Source organism: Dipodomys ordii, unplaced genomic scaffold (genome assembly GCF_000151885.1).
Source record: "Dipodomys ordii isolate 6190 unplaced genomic scaffold, Dord_2.0 Scaffold8, whole genome shotgun sequence".
NCBI lineage: Eukaryota > Metazoa > Chordata > Mammalia > Rodentia > Heteromyidae > Dipodomys > Dipodomys ordii.
In genome coordinates this window covers 5777790-5794507 of record NW_012267224.1, presented here as the reverse complement: position 1 = coordinate 5794507, position 16718 = coordinate 5777790, and positions in this window count along the sequence as shown.

The following is a 16718-nucleotide window of genomic DNA, read 5'->3' as shown; positions in this document are numbered from 1 at the left end:
TGGAAGCAGAGACTAAGAGATGTCACTAAAGTTGTACAAGATCCCACACCTAGTAATTTATAAAGCTCTCATCAATTATTTATTTAACACAATATTTCCATTACATTTACTTAGCTTACATTTTATTTAGGTGTTGTCTAAGTTAATTTCAAATGTGTATGTACCTATATGCAAACATATAAGATGTAAAGATCTTGATATTTTGAAAATTCTCACACAAACTGGCTTCTTAAATATATGTAAATTATTATTCAAAACATTATGCAACCAATCGAGAAAGTGGTAACTATACCTTACCTTACAATTCACATCAGGTTGCCCACACAAAATTAAACTAAATTTGTACTCAGACTAATTTCCATTGTAACCCTGTCACCAGAGAATTTAAATAACTTCAACAACAGGTTCTTTGTAATATTCCTCTATTGCTAGGGGTTGATAGAAGTATGTCATTTTTTATGTAGTTTCAATGAATATAGGAAAAGAAATACTAAAATACTCCTAATGAATATTTTAATGCCATGAAAAGAATTCCTCCAATATGAATTTAATTTTGTCTCTCTTTTGTTAGATTATTTGTATAGACATTTCTATTTTTAAGTTTTCCCAATGTTAATATGAGATACATGGGAAATTATGAAAAAGTTCTTGAATAAACACGTTATATTTTTAAGCTTTTATGTTATTATGAAACATACAATAAATTATGAAAAAAAGTTCTTGGATCACATGAAATTTTTTTTATCAAGGAAAAATAAATCAAAATATGTCCTTAAGGTAAAAGTTTAAAGAATTGAGACAAAAGCTGACAAAATTTTATTACCTTGTAGGGAGACAGACAATACTCAGTCATGCTTTTTTGAACAGTATGTTCATTAAATATCTTAATGATTGCAAATTTGGGCTGAGGGTACCATTACCAATAGTTAAATATTTTGAATATACTCTTTAAAGTAAGACTTTTAAGATACAATGACATCTGTTTTCTGAGATAAAGTTGAAGTTGATGGTATTGAATTTGTGAAAAGACTAAAACTTTCCACTGTCTTAGAATTATTTGACATTGGAAAATAAGCCTAAAATCACTGGATCAAAATTGTCTCCAATCACAATCAATAATGCAGAATTTACAGACTGTCTGTGTGAGGGACTCCAGAAATTGCATGCTGTGTCGTATTTCATAATTTCCTTATCTGTAGTAGATGGTTAAAGAAATACCCACAGAAATTAGTTCTTCATTCCTGGAGCTTGCAGGTGTTACTGATTGAAGCAAATGGATATTTCTTCAGATGTGGTTAAATTAAGGATATTGAATCAGGAAGTTCATCTCAATTTTCCAAGAGGGTGATCAGTGTACTCACATACATACCTCATAGAAGAAAGACAGAGGGAAGTTTCATGTAGTCAGAAGGGGAAAAATATGCAGAAAGTGAAGAAGAAAGCAATGTGAATTTGGAGAAGAGGCTGAGGACTCGAATACAAGGCAAGAAACCACATAGTCACCAGAAGGGGCAAAGGGCAAGGAACAAAATGCCTCTTAAAATCTAAAGGGAGAATAATCATCTTAAGATGACACTTTGATTAATATATACCAATAAATAAATAAAATAACTGACAAAGAATTTAATAAGTTATGTAGGAATGTACTAGAAATAGGCTAACAAGGGTTATGCACCAGAAGGGGTCAGTGCAATGGAGAGGCTGCGAGTGAATATGATAAAAGGTCATTTGTTTGCATGTATAAAGATAGAATGTTCAACCTTGGTAACATTGCTTTTAGGAGAAGAAAGAGAATGTAGGGGAATATAGCAGGATGAGTCAAAGTGGGGTGCAATTCAGGCATCTATGGAAATATTACCATTCATCCCCCCTTGTACAACTGAAGTATACTAATAAAACCTTTTTAAATAAAGAAAATCACTCAAAAATAAAACAGAATTCTTAATTAGTGTAGATAGTCTACATTTCTCATACAGAGGAAGCTATTTTCTACTTTGTCATTGGTACATTATGGAATAGTCTCCAGGAAAGAGCCACTGAGGTGAATTAGCATACAGTATAGTATTGTAGAGAAAATGATTAAAATATTAAACTAAATGTGTTGGGAGAATTTAGGCTGAATGCATTTACTATTTTTCTTTAGGACCAACACTAAAACTGACAAGCTGGGTTTTCAAGCCCAGGCTAGGCAGTGGCCAATTGATGCTCAAGAAATACCAAACCATTCCAACTGTTCCAGTTCTAATACTCAGGGATATGGAAGGCTCATCACTGTCCTTTAAAGGCTTATTCTTCTTTCTGTAGAACAATTAGCATGCAGATTTGCCAACATACTAATCTTGTGGAAGTCACATGTCTATAATCATATTGTGATCATCTGTTTACTCGATTGCCTCTCTTGAGATGGTAACATTCTATTTACAGTGATTATTGAATTTTCCTTTCTGAGCAGCAAATAAATAAGAAATAAATACCTTTAGAATATGAGAGAGAATCAAAAGCTGACTGCAATGCAAAGTTAAGAGTAGTCTTTGTGGAGAAGTTGTGGAGGGGGGATATAGAGATTAATGTGATTTTGAGTAGTTTTATTACTAATATCATTCATGACCTTTGGGCTCATAGGCTATATGTAGTATCCTTTGTATGAATAAATACTCCACATACTTTATTGATTCGTGAGAACATCAGAAGCAATAAAACTAATCGATCCTCAGATTTTAGAAAAGACTGTGCAGGATTGAAAATCTTATCTCAAATGCCAAAAATGCACATTTCATTTCAAGGTTGAAGCTTCCAGGGCTAAATCCACACTGAGGGCTTTTGTTCAAGTCATGCTCTATAAAGACTAGAGAGACAATCTGAGAGATAGATGATCAAAAGGCAAACTTGAGCATGACTCAGAATAAACATTTCAGCAAGAGAAGACACTGCAATGTATGGCTGAATTTTTGCAGTCAAATATAATTGTGACATTATTTTTGTATCTTCCAAAACAGATTGAAATTTTAATTTAAAAATCACTGCAGCAAAATTAGGAAAATAAAGAAGATAAAGTGGATATAAGGCTGGCATCCACACAAACACCATTTATCATGAAAAAGCAATGTAATAGAATGGAAAGCATTAGAGTTCTTAGAGAACACGGCTTCATTTGTTTTTTGGCTTATGTAACCTGGGGTACCTAATTCATTATTAAATATTGTCTGCTTTCTCCTAATTATGAGTATATAGACATATTGCATGACTATGCTAATTAATTACATAAATATTATGAATAAAATCTGTGCAAAATGACTGACCTTGAACTATCACTCCAACAATGGAATTGATCTGCTTTAAGCATTTGCTATGTTTATGTCTCATCTCTGTAACCACACCTACATACATTCAGCAAATTGCAATTTACATATGTCCTTGATTCCTTCAGCTGTGATTTTATTTATTAATGTGTGGCATGTATTTATTGTTACTGTAAATCTCACAACATACTTTTAACAAATTAAAATGCCATCTGAGGTGAATACCACCTTTGGGTGGGCAAAGCAGATCTTGGCAAGTGAACTCTTGAATTGGGTGCAGTAAGGCACATCTAGTAAGAGTTGCTTGTTTCCATCTCCACTTGATGAGGAAATTGTGGCATCTTTTTTACTGATGTGGATTTTACCATCATTATCCATGCCTCTAACCTGCAGCCTTGATTACTATAATACTCATGACTTTGGGCTACTTTTGAGCTTCGGCTGGAGAGGAATGCAGCAATCTGTTTGTTTGTGGGTAGCCACTGAAAGAAGCATATTGCACCAGTCTTCCATCATAAAATACAATGGAGATGCACTTTAATGAATCCACAGCAATGCTGAGAGTATTTGAGGAATCACTTGAATATTTAATGAGTCTAAATGGAATAGGAAATATGGTTTTTTTCTTCTCTAATATTTTTCCATCTGTGGCTGAACAAAAGACACTTAATAAAAACATATCAGCTGAATGTGATCACTTCTAACACCATAGGCATTATCTTACAGAAAAGTTGAATTCACAGGAGAGCTTAAAAGTTCTTGTTTTCAAACTCAATGCAAATGTATGTCCTACAAAATTATGAGAAGTCAGGGATTGGTTGGGTAGAAGAGGGATGGGTGAGAATATTGAAAAGTTTCAGAGTAAACCCTCATCTAAATTTAAGAGGAAAAAGATGTTACAGTGACAAGAGATGCTGGAGGTGAACTAATCCATAAAATTCATTTTTGGGTTGAGGTTAGGAGAGATTAGACGGCATTGGCTCAGAGTTCAAGCAGGAGACAGCCAGAGCTTGTTGTCCTACTCCAGAGATCTTGCACAAAGCCATCTTTCCCAAACCACATGCTGTTTTCCAGAAACTTCAGGGTTAGAAATTGGGCCACAACCTTCAAACTTGTATTTGGAAAACATGGTCCATGTCGCCAGCAGCCAGCCCATCTGGGAAGGTTGAAACCCTGTAATTTCCACCCATCTCTACAACAATATTTCCCTTTCATTTGATAGCAATGTGGCAATTAAAATAAAACGCAAAGTGGTGCATAAGAAGAGGGTAAAAGGAAAATGGAAAAGGGAGGAAGTACATGGTCAGGGTAATTAGCTTCTCTGTGACATGTGGGCACAAAATTAACTGCTGCTGATAGCAATCTGTATATTTCTGAAATTTATAACGAATTCACCTCATAGTCAGCATTGACTTTCAATGAAACTGTCATGAATATTATACATCTTTTTGCCATTCTACCTTAACTTGGAAAATTTCTCAGCTTGTCTTCATGGCAAAGTCAAATCTATCTTCAGTGTAACTGGGCATTATAAGAAGGCTGAATTTTAATGTCTTTCATTAATTAGATGGATTATTTTTACATGCTTATCTATTCCTCCAAGTCCACAGAAGTGCACTGTTTTTTTTTTAATTTATCAAATCCATCTGATGTTTTTTGTCAATTTTGGAAAATCCTTCTTCTTTCCTGTTGTTAGGTTATAAGCAGAATAAGGCTTTCTGTATCCATGGTTGATGTGTAAATTAATATATCATCAATTTTTCCTAATAAATCAGAACACCTTGATGAATCATCTTAAACTGAGGACTGAAAGAATAAGATGGAAATGCCCAATTCACTACTCTCCTAGTTAGATAAGAATTAGAGAATTATGGGTTGCCCCAATATAATAAAAAAATTGGTAAGGCTTTGTCTTACATTGTCAGTGAGGCAAACTTCTGGTCTATTGACTAAAATTTGATTTATGTTACCTTCCTCTTACATTTTTTTAAACTAATGTGAGAAATCACAGAGCTATCTTAATGTTGCAAAAGATTAATTGTCCATAACACCAATTTGGCCCACATGAAGTCAGAACAGCTGTAATTACGCTCACTTTCCCCAGTGAATATACCTAAGAAAACATTCCTATGTTACAAAGTTCCATCATGTTACATTCAAGAGGCCAAACTAAATACAGTGAAACCTGTGCATTTCAGGCTGGCTCTGAATGCTCTTCAACAGTTGATGTTCACATTTCAACGTCTTTGCAAAGTTTCTAGACTGAGGAAAAACCTTTTTCTGTTAAATTTTATTTTTCTTCTTTTCAACCTTTGTAAAAAAATGATAAAAGTTTTTTTCCTCTGTCAGGACAATTATTTTCTATTAACATCATCCTTTCTACTACATATGAGTCAGCTAATAAAAAGACAAAAGAAAGATAAATTTGAATTTCCAGTTCTCCTTTGAACTGACCTTATCTGAAGCTCTTCATGTTGTCACAAAATTATAATATTTTAATCATTCTAAAGTATTTCAACTGAAAATACTAGCTCAAAGCCAATGCGAGAACAATGGGAACAAATACACTGCTTTTATTTTTAATTTTGCTTCTAATTGGCAAGCAACAATTGTGTGTATTTATGAGGTTCAGGATTATGCTTTGATGCACGATTTTAAAGCTATTAAGTAGTTCCATAAAAATCATTCTCTAACTGGACTTTTTTTTTTTGCTGGTCCAGGGGCTTGAACTCCAGGCCTAGGTGCTGTCCCTCAGCTTTATTTATTTATTTTTTTGCTCAAAGTTAGCACTTTATCACTTGAGCAACAGTGCCACTCTTGGCTTTTTCTAAGTAGTTTATTGGAAATAAGAGTCTCATGGACTTTCCTGCCTGGACTGACTTTGAAGCATGATTCTTGGATCTTAGCCTCCTTAATAGTTGGGATTGCAGGTGTAAGTCACTGGCACCCAGCTGACAGAATTGTTTTTTATTTAATGTTTCTAATTATCACAGAAGGGTCTTAGGAATCAACATCGCTTCTTAAAAATATTCTAGAATGGGAAAATAATGTCAAAACACTGTGCATCCAGCTCCACAGTAGCTAAACATAGACAATAATTCAAGAGGTTATGCACACTCTCATTTCTTTTAGCACATTTTATTTCTTGAGACCCATAGTCTATGAAGTAGACTCTCTTTAGCTTTGTGCAGCTAATTACAGGATTCAGCTGAATAGACAACACTACTAGACATTAGTCAGAGATGGCCAGAAACTTTAAGGTAGCTTCGAGATTCATCTAAAATAGTGAAGAAATGAGATTCCAGCACCACTTCTGGGGAGGCACTCTTAGAGAGAAAGGTCCCTGTGATCATCAGCAGATCACGTAGTAGATCCAAGTTTTTTACATGTTGTATTATTCTGAAAAGTAACTCAGTCCCCATAATCTCGTTTGTATTATCATAAAAAATGAGTACTACAATATTGGGATGTATTTTGATGGTCTAACCTTCAAACTACGAATTGTAATTTCTCTTAGAACTACCCATATTTCCCACCCTCAGAAAACACAGGTATGTAAGCAGAGTTTTGTATCTTCCTTTATTCAATTTGCTCTTGCCTTCCTTGGGAGCATAGAGAGATTCACCTGTCCCAAAGGAGGCCAAGAAATGTTCATTTCTGAAAGGTTGGAATTAAGTCATAGATACTGAAATTACTTTTGCTCAACTCTTGAACTACAGGTGATACAAGACAGACATCTTTCCCCTGTATACAGTTATCAGAGAAAGTCACTAACACAGAAATGAACAAGTAGATATTCGTAGACAAGTTCCAGGTTTGGAGTGACCAGAGTACATGCTTCTTGAGTAATGAATTCTGAATTTTCATCTCTGTCTTACTTCCTGCCCTTGCTTAGCAAATCTTGCACACACACATACACACACATTTTTATATCTTGCCCTATATCTATATATCTATATACATATATATGGTGGTATATATAGTATGTTTTATATATATACATATATATATACATATACATATATATACATATATATATATATATATATGTTCCTATGGTATGTGTGTGTGTTTTCTTTATGACAATTAACCTTAATAGCACAGATCGATTTTATTTCCCAGGAAACAACAGTTTCCACTAAAAGAATGTTACCCTGGTGATGTAACCAGGGGGCCAATTAGAAAATTGCAGTTTCATGAAGTTCAATGTCTGAAAGAGAGTTTTAAGTCAATCATTTTGGGAAGCATCATTTACATACGCTTAGTAGGCAAGCACTGTAGCATCTGATCCCCACCCCCAGCATTTTGCCTGTGAGTTTTTGTTTTGGTGAGACAGGCTCACTCCAGTTTCCTGGGGTTGGCATTGAGCTCATCATCCTCCTGCTTCTGCCTTCCAACTAGCTGTGATTACTGGTTTGTGTTACCATGTCTAGATGAGTCACACTTTTTAAATTTTTTTTCGGTCTTCTAGAGCCAAGTATTCATTTAATTTTCAAGTTGGCTGCTTGTGTTTCCCTTTAAAAATGAGAAAACTAAGACTCGGATAAATTTAACATCTTGTTCATAGCCATGCGTTCATTCACTTATTTGTATGTTCCTAACAAAAGACACACAGAAAACCAATCACTTGATATACTATGACAAAATAGACAGAAATCACATCTACCTTCAAACTGTCAAGAGAACACAAGTACCTTGAGTTCTAGAAATTCCTTATAAATACTATTAAACAGAGTGTTTCTGTCATTTATTTTCTTTTAGTGAATTTACTTGGTTTGTTCTTTTACCACACTTCAAGGTTTATGATGAAAATTATAATTGCTTTTCCACTATTCCAGGTAAATTTTATAAGGATGTCTTTCCTTAACTATGTGTTGTCCAAAAATTTCTTTCTTGCTGTTGTTTTTAATGTATTTATAATGTACTATGTGCTATTTTTTGTTTCTTTTGTATTGTTCTTCCCCCCATGGTATAACCCCTGTTTTCACTGTATTTGATGTCAGTGCCCTGCTTCTTGTATATACAATTTTCTAATTTGGGGAGGGGAAGGAAAATAGCAAAATGCTGAAATAAGGATACAGGTTGACCCATTGTAACAATGAGATGTACAAGACACTATGTTGAAAACGAACTTTACAACTTGTAGGAGGGGAGGGAGGAATTGGGGAGGTGGGGAGGAAAGGGATAGTAGGGGACAAACAAAGAAGGGGGTAACAATGCTGGATAGGAAATGTACTCATTACCTCACTCATGTAACTGTAACCCCTCTGTACAGTATCTTTACAATAAAAACTATATACAAAAGATGACACCCACTAAATTTTTCCATGTACAAATATTAAAATATGTAAGTACAGTAAATACTTTGGGTGGTATGCAAGTATACACAAGTGTATTGATGGAAATACTATAGATTCAGGAGAGATCTCAAACACTGTAATTCCTTAGAAATGCTAAATAAACATCAACAAAATAAACATCAGGAAGTGGGTATTTGAAAGGGGAGGAATGGGGTCAGGGGACAGGGATGGACTCATGAGGAAGAGTCACAATTCAATACCTTAGTTTCCATATGAATTATTCCCATAACACCCAATTGCAGACATTGTCCCAAGCACAAAAATGAGGGATGTCAGAGCGAGGTCAATACTCGGTCATCTACATCTGAATTTTTCGTTGATGGTCTCATGCAGGGCCTTATTATATAGGATGAAAGCACACCTTTTCTCTTCTAATTAGGACACATATCCCCCTTTTTCCTGCTAGAATAATATTAGGAGCCATCTGATTTTCCCTATGCCATCTTGCTAAAGGATTTAATTGTTGCTGGACTTCCTTTCTTCAGGACTTCCTCACTGAATCCTGATGGCATCTATGTGTAAACCTGGAGGTGAAATTGAAGGGGGTTTGGGGATACTGTCTCTTTTATCAAAGTATACTACTTGGAAGTTCCTGCTTTGGCTTGGTGGCTTGGTTCTTGTTAAGAACAACTGGCCAAGGATGAGAAAAGGTTAGTAAAATGCGATGTTTTGTCCTTAGACTGCTTTCTTTTTAAGATAGAATTACATCACACCCCAGACTGTTCAAGAAACAGCAGAGGATGTGGATATAGTTTAATAGTATTTTTGAACTGTAACTTAATTCAAAATCACCTGATGTAAGTACCTATTACCCTGTTCAAACTAGCCAATCCGCTAGCGGATTGCTAACCTGAGCTCAACCAACCTGAGCAGAGGGGCGGGGCCTACTGAGTTGAGAATAAATATCAGAGCAGTCCCCCTGCTCTATGTGCTCACTTGCTAGACTTTTGGCTGATGGCACGCCCTTCTGTGGAGCATTAAATTTTGCCTGGCTGAGAAAAACTAAATAAATTCAGTACATAAATACAATGACAATAAATACAATTCAATAAATCCCACATAACTACAAAATAGGAAAAAATGTGGGAGGCTGAAAAAAGATGGCATTTGGCAAGATGCATGGTATTTGTAAACTGCTGTGTGAACTGGCAATTCCCTGTACAACTACTTAAGTATAATAACAGTATTTTTAAAAGGAAGTTTGTTCCTCCATGTAAAGAGAACTTGGACAAATGAACAAGATGAAGTGGTCAACCACCTTGTGCAGTCATTTAGTTTTTATTTTTGTCATTGCTTTGGCAGCACTGAGGTTTGAGAATACAGGGCCTCTTGATTTTTAGGCAAACTGTCTACCACCATATCAAAAGCCATATCAAAAGCTCCAGCTTTGGTTATTTTTTACATAGAGCCTCACTTTTAGGGCCAGTCTGGACAGGAATCCTCCTGTTTTTACAATTTTTCTTGTTGTTGCTGAGATAACAAACTAGTGCTACCATGTCTAACCTTTTCTGTTGAGATATAGGGTTTCTTGAACAGTTTTGCTGCAGAAAAATGGGAAATATGATCCTCCTCTTCTCAGCTTCCTGGGTAGATAGGGTTACAGGCATAAACCACCAGCTCCTGGTGCATGTTAGAAATGTTCATGACTCATGTTTAAAGAGAATATCCACCACATCTACTCTCTATTGTTTGATCTTATTTCACACAAACAAATCGAATTGAATAGAAGCCTGTTTTCCTATTTTCTCCATATCCTTAGGAAGAAATAGAATTCTCCACTTTACTCATCCACTTTGATTGTCTTCCACAGTATGTAAAATACTTTCCAATCCTAATCTCCAATTTGGCTCCCACTTATGTAATGTGTTATGCTACAGATTCAAGTCAAAGCTCAACATTACCCATTTAACTATCATGTCTTTTTCCCTAAGTGTTCTATTTGGGTCAGTTGTTTACCATCTGTCATGAATAGACCTTGGATGAATGTTAATTCAATTCTTGGTGTTTCTTGACTAGTTTTGTTCTAGTGAAATCAGTTTTCTTCCTTTCCATTCATATACAAACTTCACGGAGTATGACTTCATCTGTCCAGTGATTAGTATGTAATTAACCTACCTGAGTCATAGAAAGTAATCAATAACCACCTACCGAAAAGAGGCACATAAAAATCACATTTCTCTTTTGTATGTCATGAAGAATGGAAAGATTTCTTTAAAAAATATTTCTTTATAACCATTGCCTAGTTGTCACTGTGTTTGATTTCAGTACCCTTTGTCTTGTATATAAGTTATTTCATTTGGGAAAAGGAAGAGGAATCACAGAAACAGTGGGACAAAGGGTGAACCAATGCAACAGTGATACTCGTTGGCACAATGTTGGAAATGAACTTACAACTTGGAGGAGAGAGCTGGAGAGGGAAAGTGGGAGAAAATGAGGGAGGGGGTGACACTGTTCAAAAAGAAATGTACTTGTTACCTGACTTCTGTAAACGTAACCCTCTGTATATCACCTTGGCAATGAAATTTAAAATAAACTGATTCTCCAGTGCTGGTCATGACTCTGTTGATAAGAAATAGGTTTGAGGGAGGACAGCTCACAAAAAATGTGGCCTGCAAAGCTCTGAAGGGCAGAGAGTGGCATTGTTAACATCACTAAGCCAGAAAATTCTAAGCTCTTACATTGTACCTTTAGAATTCCAAAGATAGATATAATTACACTTAGACATAAACAAAATTGTACTAAGGGCCCACCATATGCCTAATAATGAGAATCCTGAACGCTAGGCAGTAAGGAGGTGACCAAATAGGTATCATGTGCTGGGAGCAGCCATGGAATCTGTCTGGAGTCTCATCTAGCTGGAGTCTCAGTCAGTATCACAAGTGTTCTGATTTGGAAGATTAATTACAGAATTATTGTGGGTATAAGGGTTTTGGGTTTTTTTAATTCATTTTACCATTTAATTATGTTAGAGTGTTTCGTGGTCTCTCTTGCTTATCTCCAACTTCATTGAAACTTTTGAGTCTTTGATGATGTCAATGCCTGCTTCTAGTAATAAATCCTACCTATCGTCTGGCCCTGTTTTCTAAAGCATTGTGCTATTTATAACCATTTGATATTAGACTGAATCAGCTACTGTCATTAGTGAAGCTCACTGGAATACACCACTGAGAAATATTCAGATACCCTAAGCATACATGTATCTATCAGCAGCTACAACCTAATGTCAACTGACAGATGTCAAAATGACCAATTAACTAACAGTAGGTTGTCTAGGCATAATTGGGAAAAGCCAATAACATCTATTAATTGATAAGAATTTTCACAAGAATAATTTGGGGTAACCAGTCATAACTAAGGAATTCTCAACTGTATATTTTCCTCTTTTTAAGTTGTTAGGAAAATCTTAAGAGATTTTTTAATTCTCCATGAAATGTGATGACTCCAAGACATGGTTTATTAGCTAGTAAGATTAATTCTTGTTTAGCAACCCCTCCCCCAGCTAATTAAAAATCAATTACTGGGCCTCTTGATAGAGTGCTTGCCTGCCATGTACAAGACCGAGAGCTGGATTCTCAGCCCTACCGGTATTTTTTTTAATTAAAAACAAAAAAACCATAAATACGGTTACCTATCCTTTCTCCTTCACTGTAAAATTCTATTCTATTTATTATACTTGCCACTTCTCCTTTCTTGCCACTCCTCCAATACAGCTCTTCAATGGCTTTACTTTTTAAAGCTGACCTACTCTTTTGTATTATTGTTTCTTCCAGGCAAAGTCCATAGAAAACTTACTCCCTTCCTAACTTTCATATATCCATAGCTCTTGACAATCTATGCCCTCTTGGTACTTAAGGAAAAGTAGCCCAATAGATAATTTTAACAAAGATAATTTCTTTAATTTCACTCATAGCTATTATGTATAAGACACAGTGTTAGTTGTTTTTGTGCACATTAGTTAATTTCTTTTTCATTTTTGTAATCTTGTGAGTTAAATATTGTTTTTGTTTTTTTCTCCACTAGAGCAATACATTTCTTGTATTTGACAAAACAAAAACAAAAACCTTGAAATCCTTAGCCAAAAGCTTTCCCTAGGATCAATATTGACATGTAATACGGACTCAATAAATACCTGTTTATTAAAATAAGAAATCTAAGCTTAGCATTTGCTTATAATCCTATCAGACAGGAATGCTGAGGTCAGGAGGGCCATGGTTCAAGAAGAGTCTGGGAAAATAATACACAAGAACCCATCTCAATCATGCCAAAAGCTAGGCAAGTAGTGAGCTCTTGGCATCGCCACTACATCTACATGGGAAATGTAAGCAGAAGGGTTGCTCTCTCGTCTAGATAGAACACGTTATTTAAAAAATAACAACAGCATAAAGGACTGAAGGTGTGACTCAAGGGGTAGAGCCCCATCCCAACAAGAGCACAAAGCTATGAGTTCAAACCCTAGTACCCTCAAGAGAATTTTGAGATGTGTAGTACATATACCCCAGTGTACCACAGTATCACTACAACATCTGTGACTTCAAACAGTGGATCATCTATTTCACTGTTTAAAAACACGGTCAGCTCTTTGCATCTCCTTGAATACAGATTCAACCAATGTTGGATCAAAAAGAAAGTTTGAAATGGATTAAATTTGGGTAAAATCATATGCAAATGCTATGCTATTTTTGATAAGCGATTTGAGTGTGTGTGGATTTGGGTATCAGCAAGGGGACCTGGACTAAGTCACAGGTCTTGCAAAGACTCATGGAAGGGAAATTATTCCAAGTTATAACTACCAGAGGATAGGTGTGTCACAGGGAATCTCAGGGGCTTCCCACAATGCAGTCTTTCTAACGAGCTCCCGGCAAGGAAGTTTATTTAGTAACAACATAGTGCTTATCAGAAATACCATATTACAAATATAAATAAGAAAATTTAAAATCTCGTCATGAAAATTTAATAGATGGTTAGTTTAAGTGGGGTGCAGAGGTCTTGTGGTTAAGTTTACTTTTCAGAAATTGGTTACTCTCTCATTCTCTCCATATCCCTTAGAGTACCTGTACACAGTATTAAAATATTCATACACCTCGCATAACTTCATCAAGAAATGTTATATTTGATGTAATCTGCTCAACCACATTTTATTCTTGTGCTTTCTTTTAAAAGCATTTTTGGCAGCTTGAGCTTACCTGCCTATCAAGATCCAGTACACAACTCCACTGTAGCTTGCCAGGAAGCAGTTTAGATGCAAGTTCATTTTGTGTTATGGTATGGTAGGTGCGAGGACTATATGCCATTGAAGAGAACCCAAATTAGGATGTCCCAATCTTCATAGGAATGCTCTACTTTCTTCCTGCTTTAAACTCCAGCTGATAGAATGTTTTATGGGGTATAATTAAAAAATCATAAAATAACACATGTAGAAGCACACGAATTTTCATTTTTGAGTCTCTGTTCCCCCAAAGATGGCAATTCCACAAAAAGTAAAATACAATTGCACACTGAGAAACAGTTTCACTGAAGCAGAAAATTCACTTGAATTTCCAATAATATTTGTCTCTTCCTATCTATCTTCATCTCTGCTTTCTTCAATACTGCTATCAGAAAGGGCCAATGGCCCATTCTCGTTCCTTTAATTACTAGTTGTCCAATTTGAAAATTCTTAGGATTATTTGGGCTTCTATTTCCTGATAAGTCCAAAAAAGGAAAAAGAAATAAAGGAAAGGAAAAGTTTAACTATGCTTGCATCAACATTTTGGAATCAGATTTAGAGAAAATTGAATATTAAGAGTGTTGGGTACAGTTCCCTAGCACTCATCTCCACCGTCTGTCTTCCATTTACGTGTCATGCTTACAGATCAAACCTGGTGTTTCTATTGGAATTTGTGTCTACCGAAAGCAATGCATGTATAAAACCATGGCTCTTCTGCAACTGAGCTAGCTATGATGACAACCAGGCAGGTAACCCTAGGTAATAACTCTAGGAAAAACTATTTTAGTGTGTTTTTGTATTATCAATCCAAAACTTCAAAAGGCAATTCTCAGGATTTCATTTTCAGTTTTATTTAGTAATTTCCTTTCTACCTCAATGGAATCTGAGTTACTGGTCACATATTTATGGAAGTTTATTCACTTATAAATTTATTCCATCATACTTTTGTAAAAAAAAAAATAACCTAGACAACCATGCTGAAGTATTTGATAAAGCATTTGTTGCTTATATCCATCAAAGAGTGTTGCACATTTGCAGCATATCACCTTGAAAAGTACAAATAAGAAATGATTATTGTTAATGATCATAGAATACTCTTTTAATTGGTACATCTAGTCATCAATTGTTTGCCAGTACCACAGTTAGAACTCAGGGTCTCTAGCTTGCTATTCAAGCACTCTCCCACAAAAACCACCTAGTGACTCCCCTTTTGTATTGGTTATTTTCAGGATAGAATCTTATTTATGCTTGGGCCACCCTGAGTTGTGATCCTCCCATTTATGACTTCCTCTGTTATTGAAAAGACAGACCTATGTGGGGGGATATGCCAGAGAACCCAGGCCTTGTGATTTTCGTGTGCCTTTGAATGACAGACACTCACTACCATGGTCAGCCATTAAATACCATGAATTTTTGAACCCAGGGCTTACCCATTCTCCAAATAAATACAAGCAGCAGCAACAACAACAACAATACACTTTTCCAGAAGTGAGAATTCTTTTATTTGTTTATTGTTTTTGGAGCACCAGGATCAAACTGAGTGCTTCCTGTTTGCTGATCAGACATGCAACCATTGGACACAGATCTTTAGAGCCTTTTTGCCCTACTGTTGTTTAGATAATTCTAATTTTCCCAGATCATCATGGACCACAATCCTTCTATACATCTCCCCACAGCACCACCACATTTAGTTTTGATTGTGTATTGGTTTGTTTGTTGTTTTAATTGATATGGGGCCCCGTGAGCATTTTTTAACCTGGGTTGGAAAGACAATCCTGGATCTCTCACCAAATAGGTAAGACTTTTTTTTTTTGGTCTTACTCAAAAAAAAAAAAACTACATTTAATGTTTAAAGCAAATCCTAGTAGTTAAGTCTTTAAGGATGCCCAGAAGTAGAAATTCTTAATCCAGCTCAGCATCTCTCTCTTACCTAGGCTGCCAATGTCCTCATCCATTGGCCTACCATGCCCCACCCATGGGGTGAGTTCTTAAGAATGGTGAAAAACGCTGAGTTCAATTTTTAAGGACTAATAACAGAGCTGCCATTTGGGAAAAGTATAGAGACTTCTTAAAGTTTAATATCTCATATGTTTTAAATGTACTTCATTACTGAGTTATACGAAAAAGATGTTTTAACTTTAAGTAGTGACTGAAGCATGGTCTAATTCTAATAGTGGTTATTTTCTTAATAGCCTACATCCTAGCACTGCTGTAGAGGAGATTAAATGGTTGATGGATCCTAGCTTTTCCATTATTAAAGTTGATAAACTCATTGAATAAAAACTTTTTTAAGCTAGACACCAGTGGCTCACCCCTCTAATCCTAGCTATTCAGGAGGCTGAGATCTGAGGATTGCAGCTTGAGGCCATCTCAGTCAGGAAAGTCCATGAGACTCTTATCTCCTTATCTGCCAGAAAACCAGAAGTGACACCATGACTCAAAGTGGTAGAATACTAGACTTGATCAAAAAAGCTCAGGAATATCGTCCAGGCCCTGAGTTCAAGCCCCACAAATAAAACCTGTTCTAGGTTTTTTAGCTTTCCAGTCGTAATATAAAGATGAAGATACTGTAGTTTCTGCTCTGAAAAGATTTAAAACTTCATTGCTAGGATAAGTCAGTAATCAAAATTATTAAAATGAGCCAAGTTCAGTGAAACACTGGTACTCAATACTCTGAGGTACTCAGTACTCCGAGGTACTCAGTACTCCGAGGTACTCAGGAGGCAGAGATACTGAGGTGATTTACGTTTTGAGGCTAGTCTGGGCATAAAGTTAGGAAGACTCCATCGCAATGAAAAGGAAAAGCATCTATGGTGGAATACATCTGTAATACCAGCTATGCAGAAGGTAGGG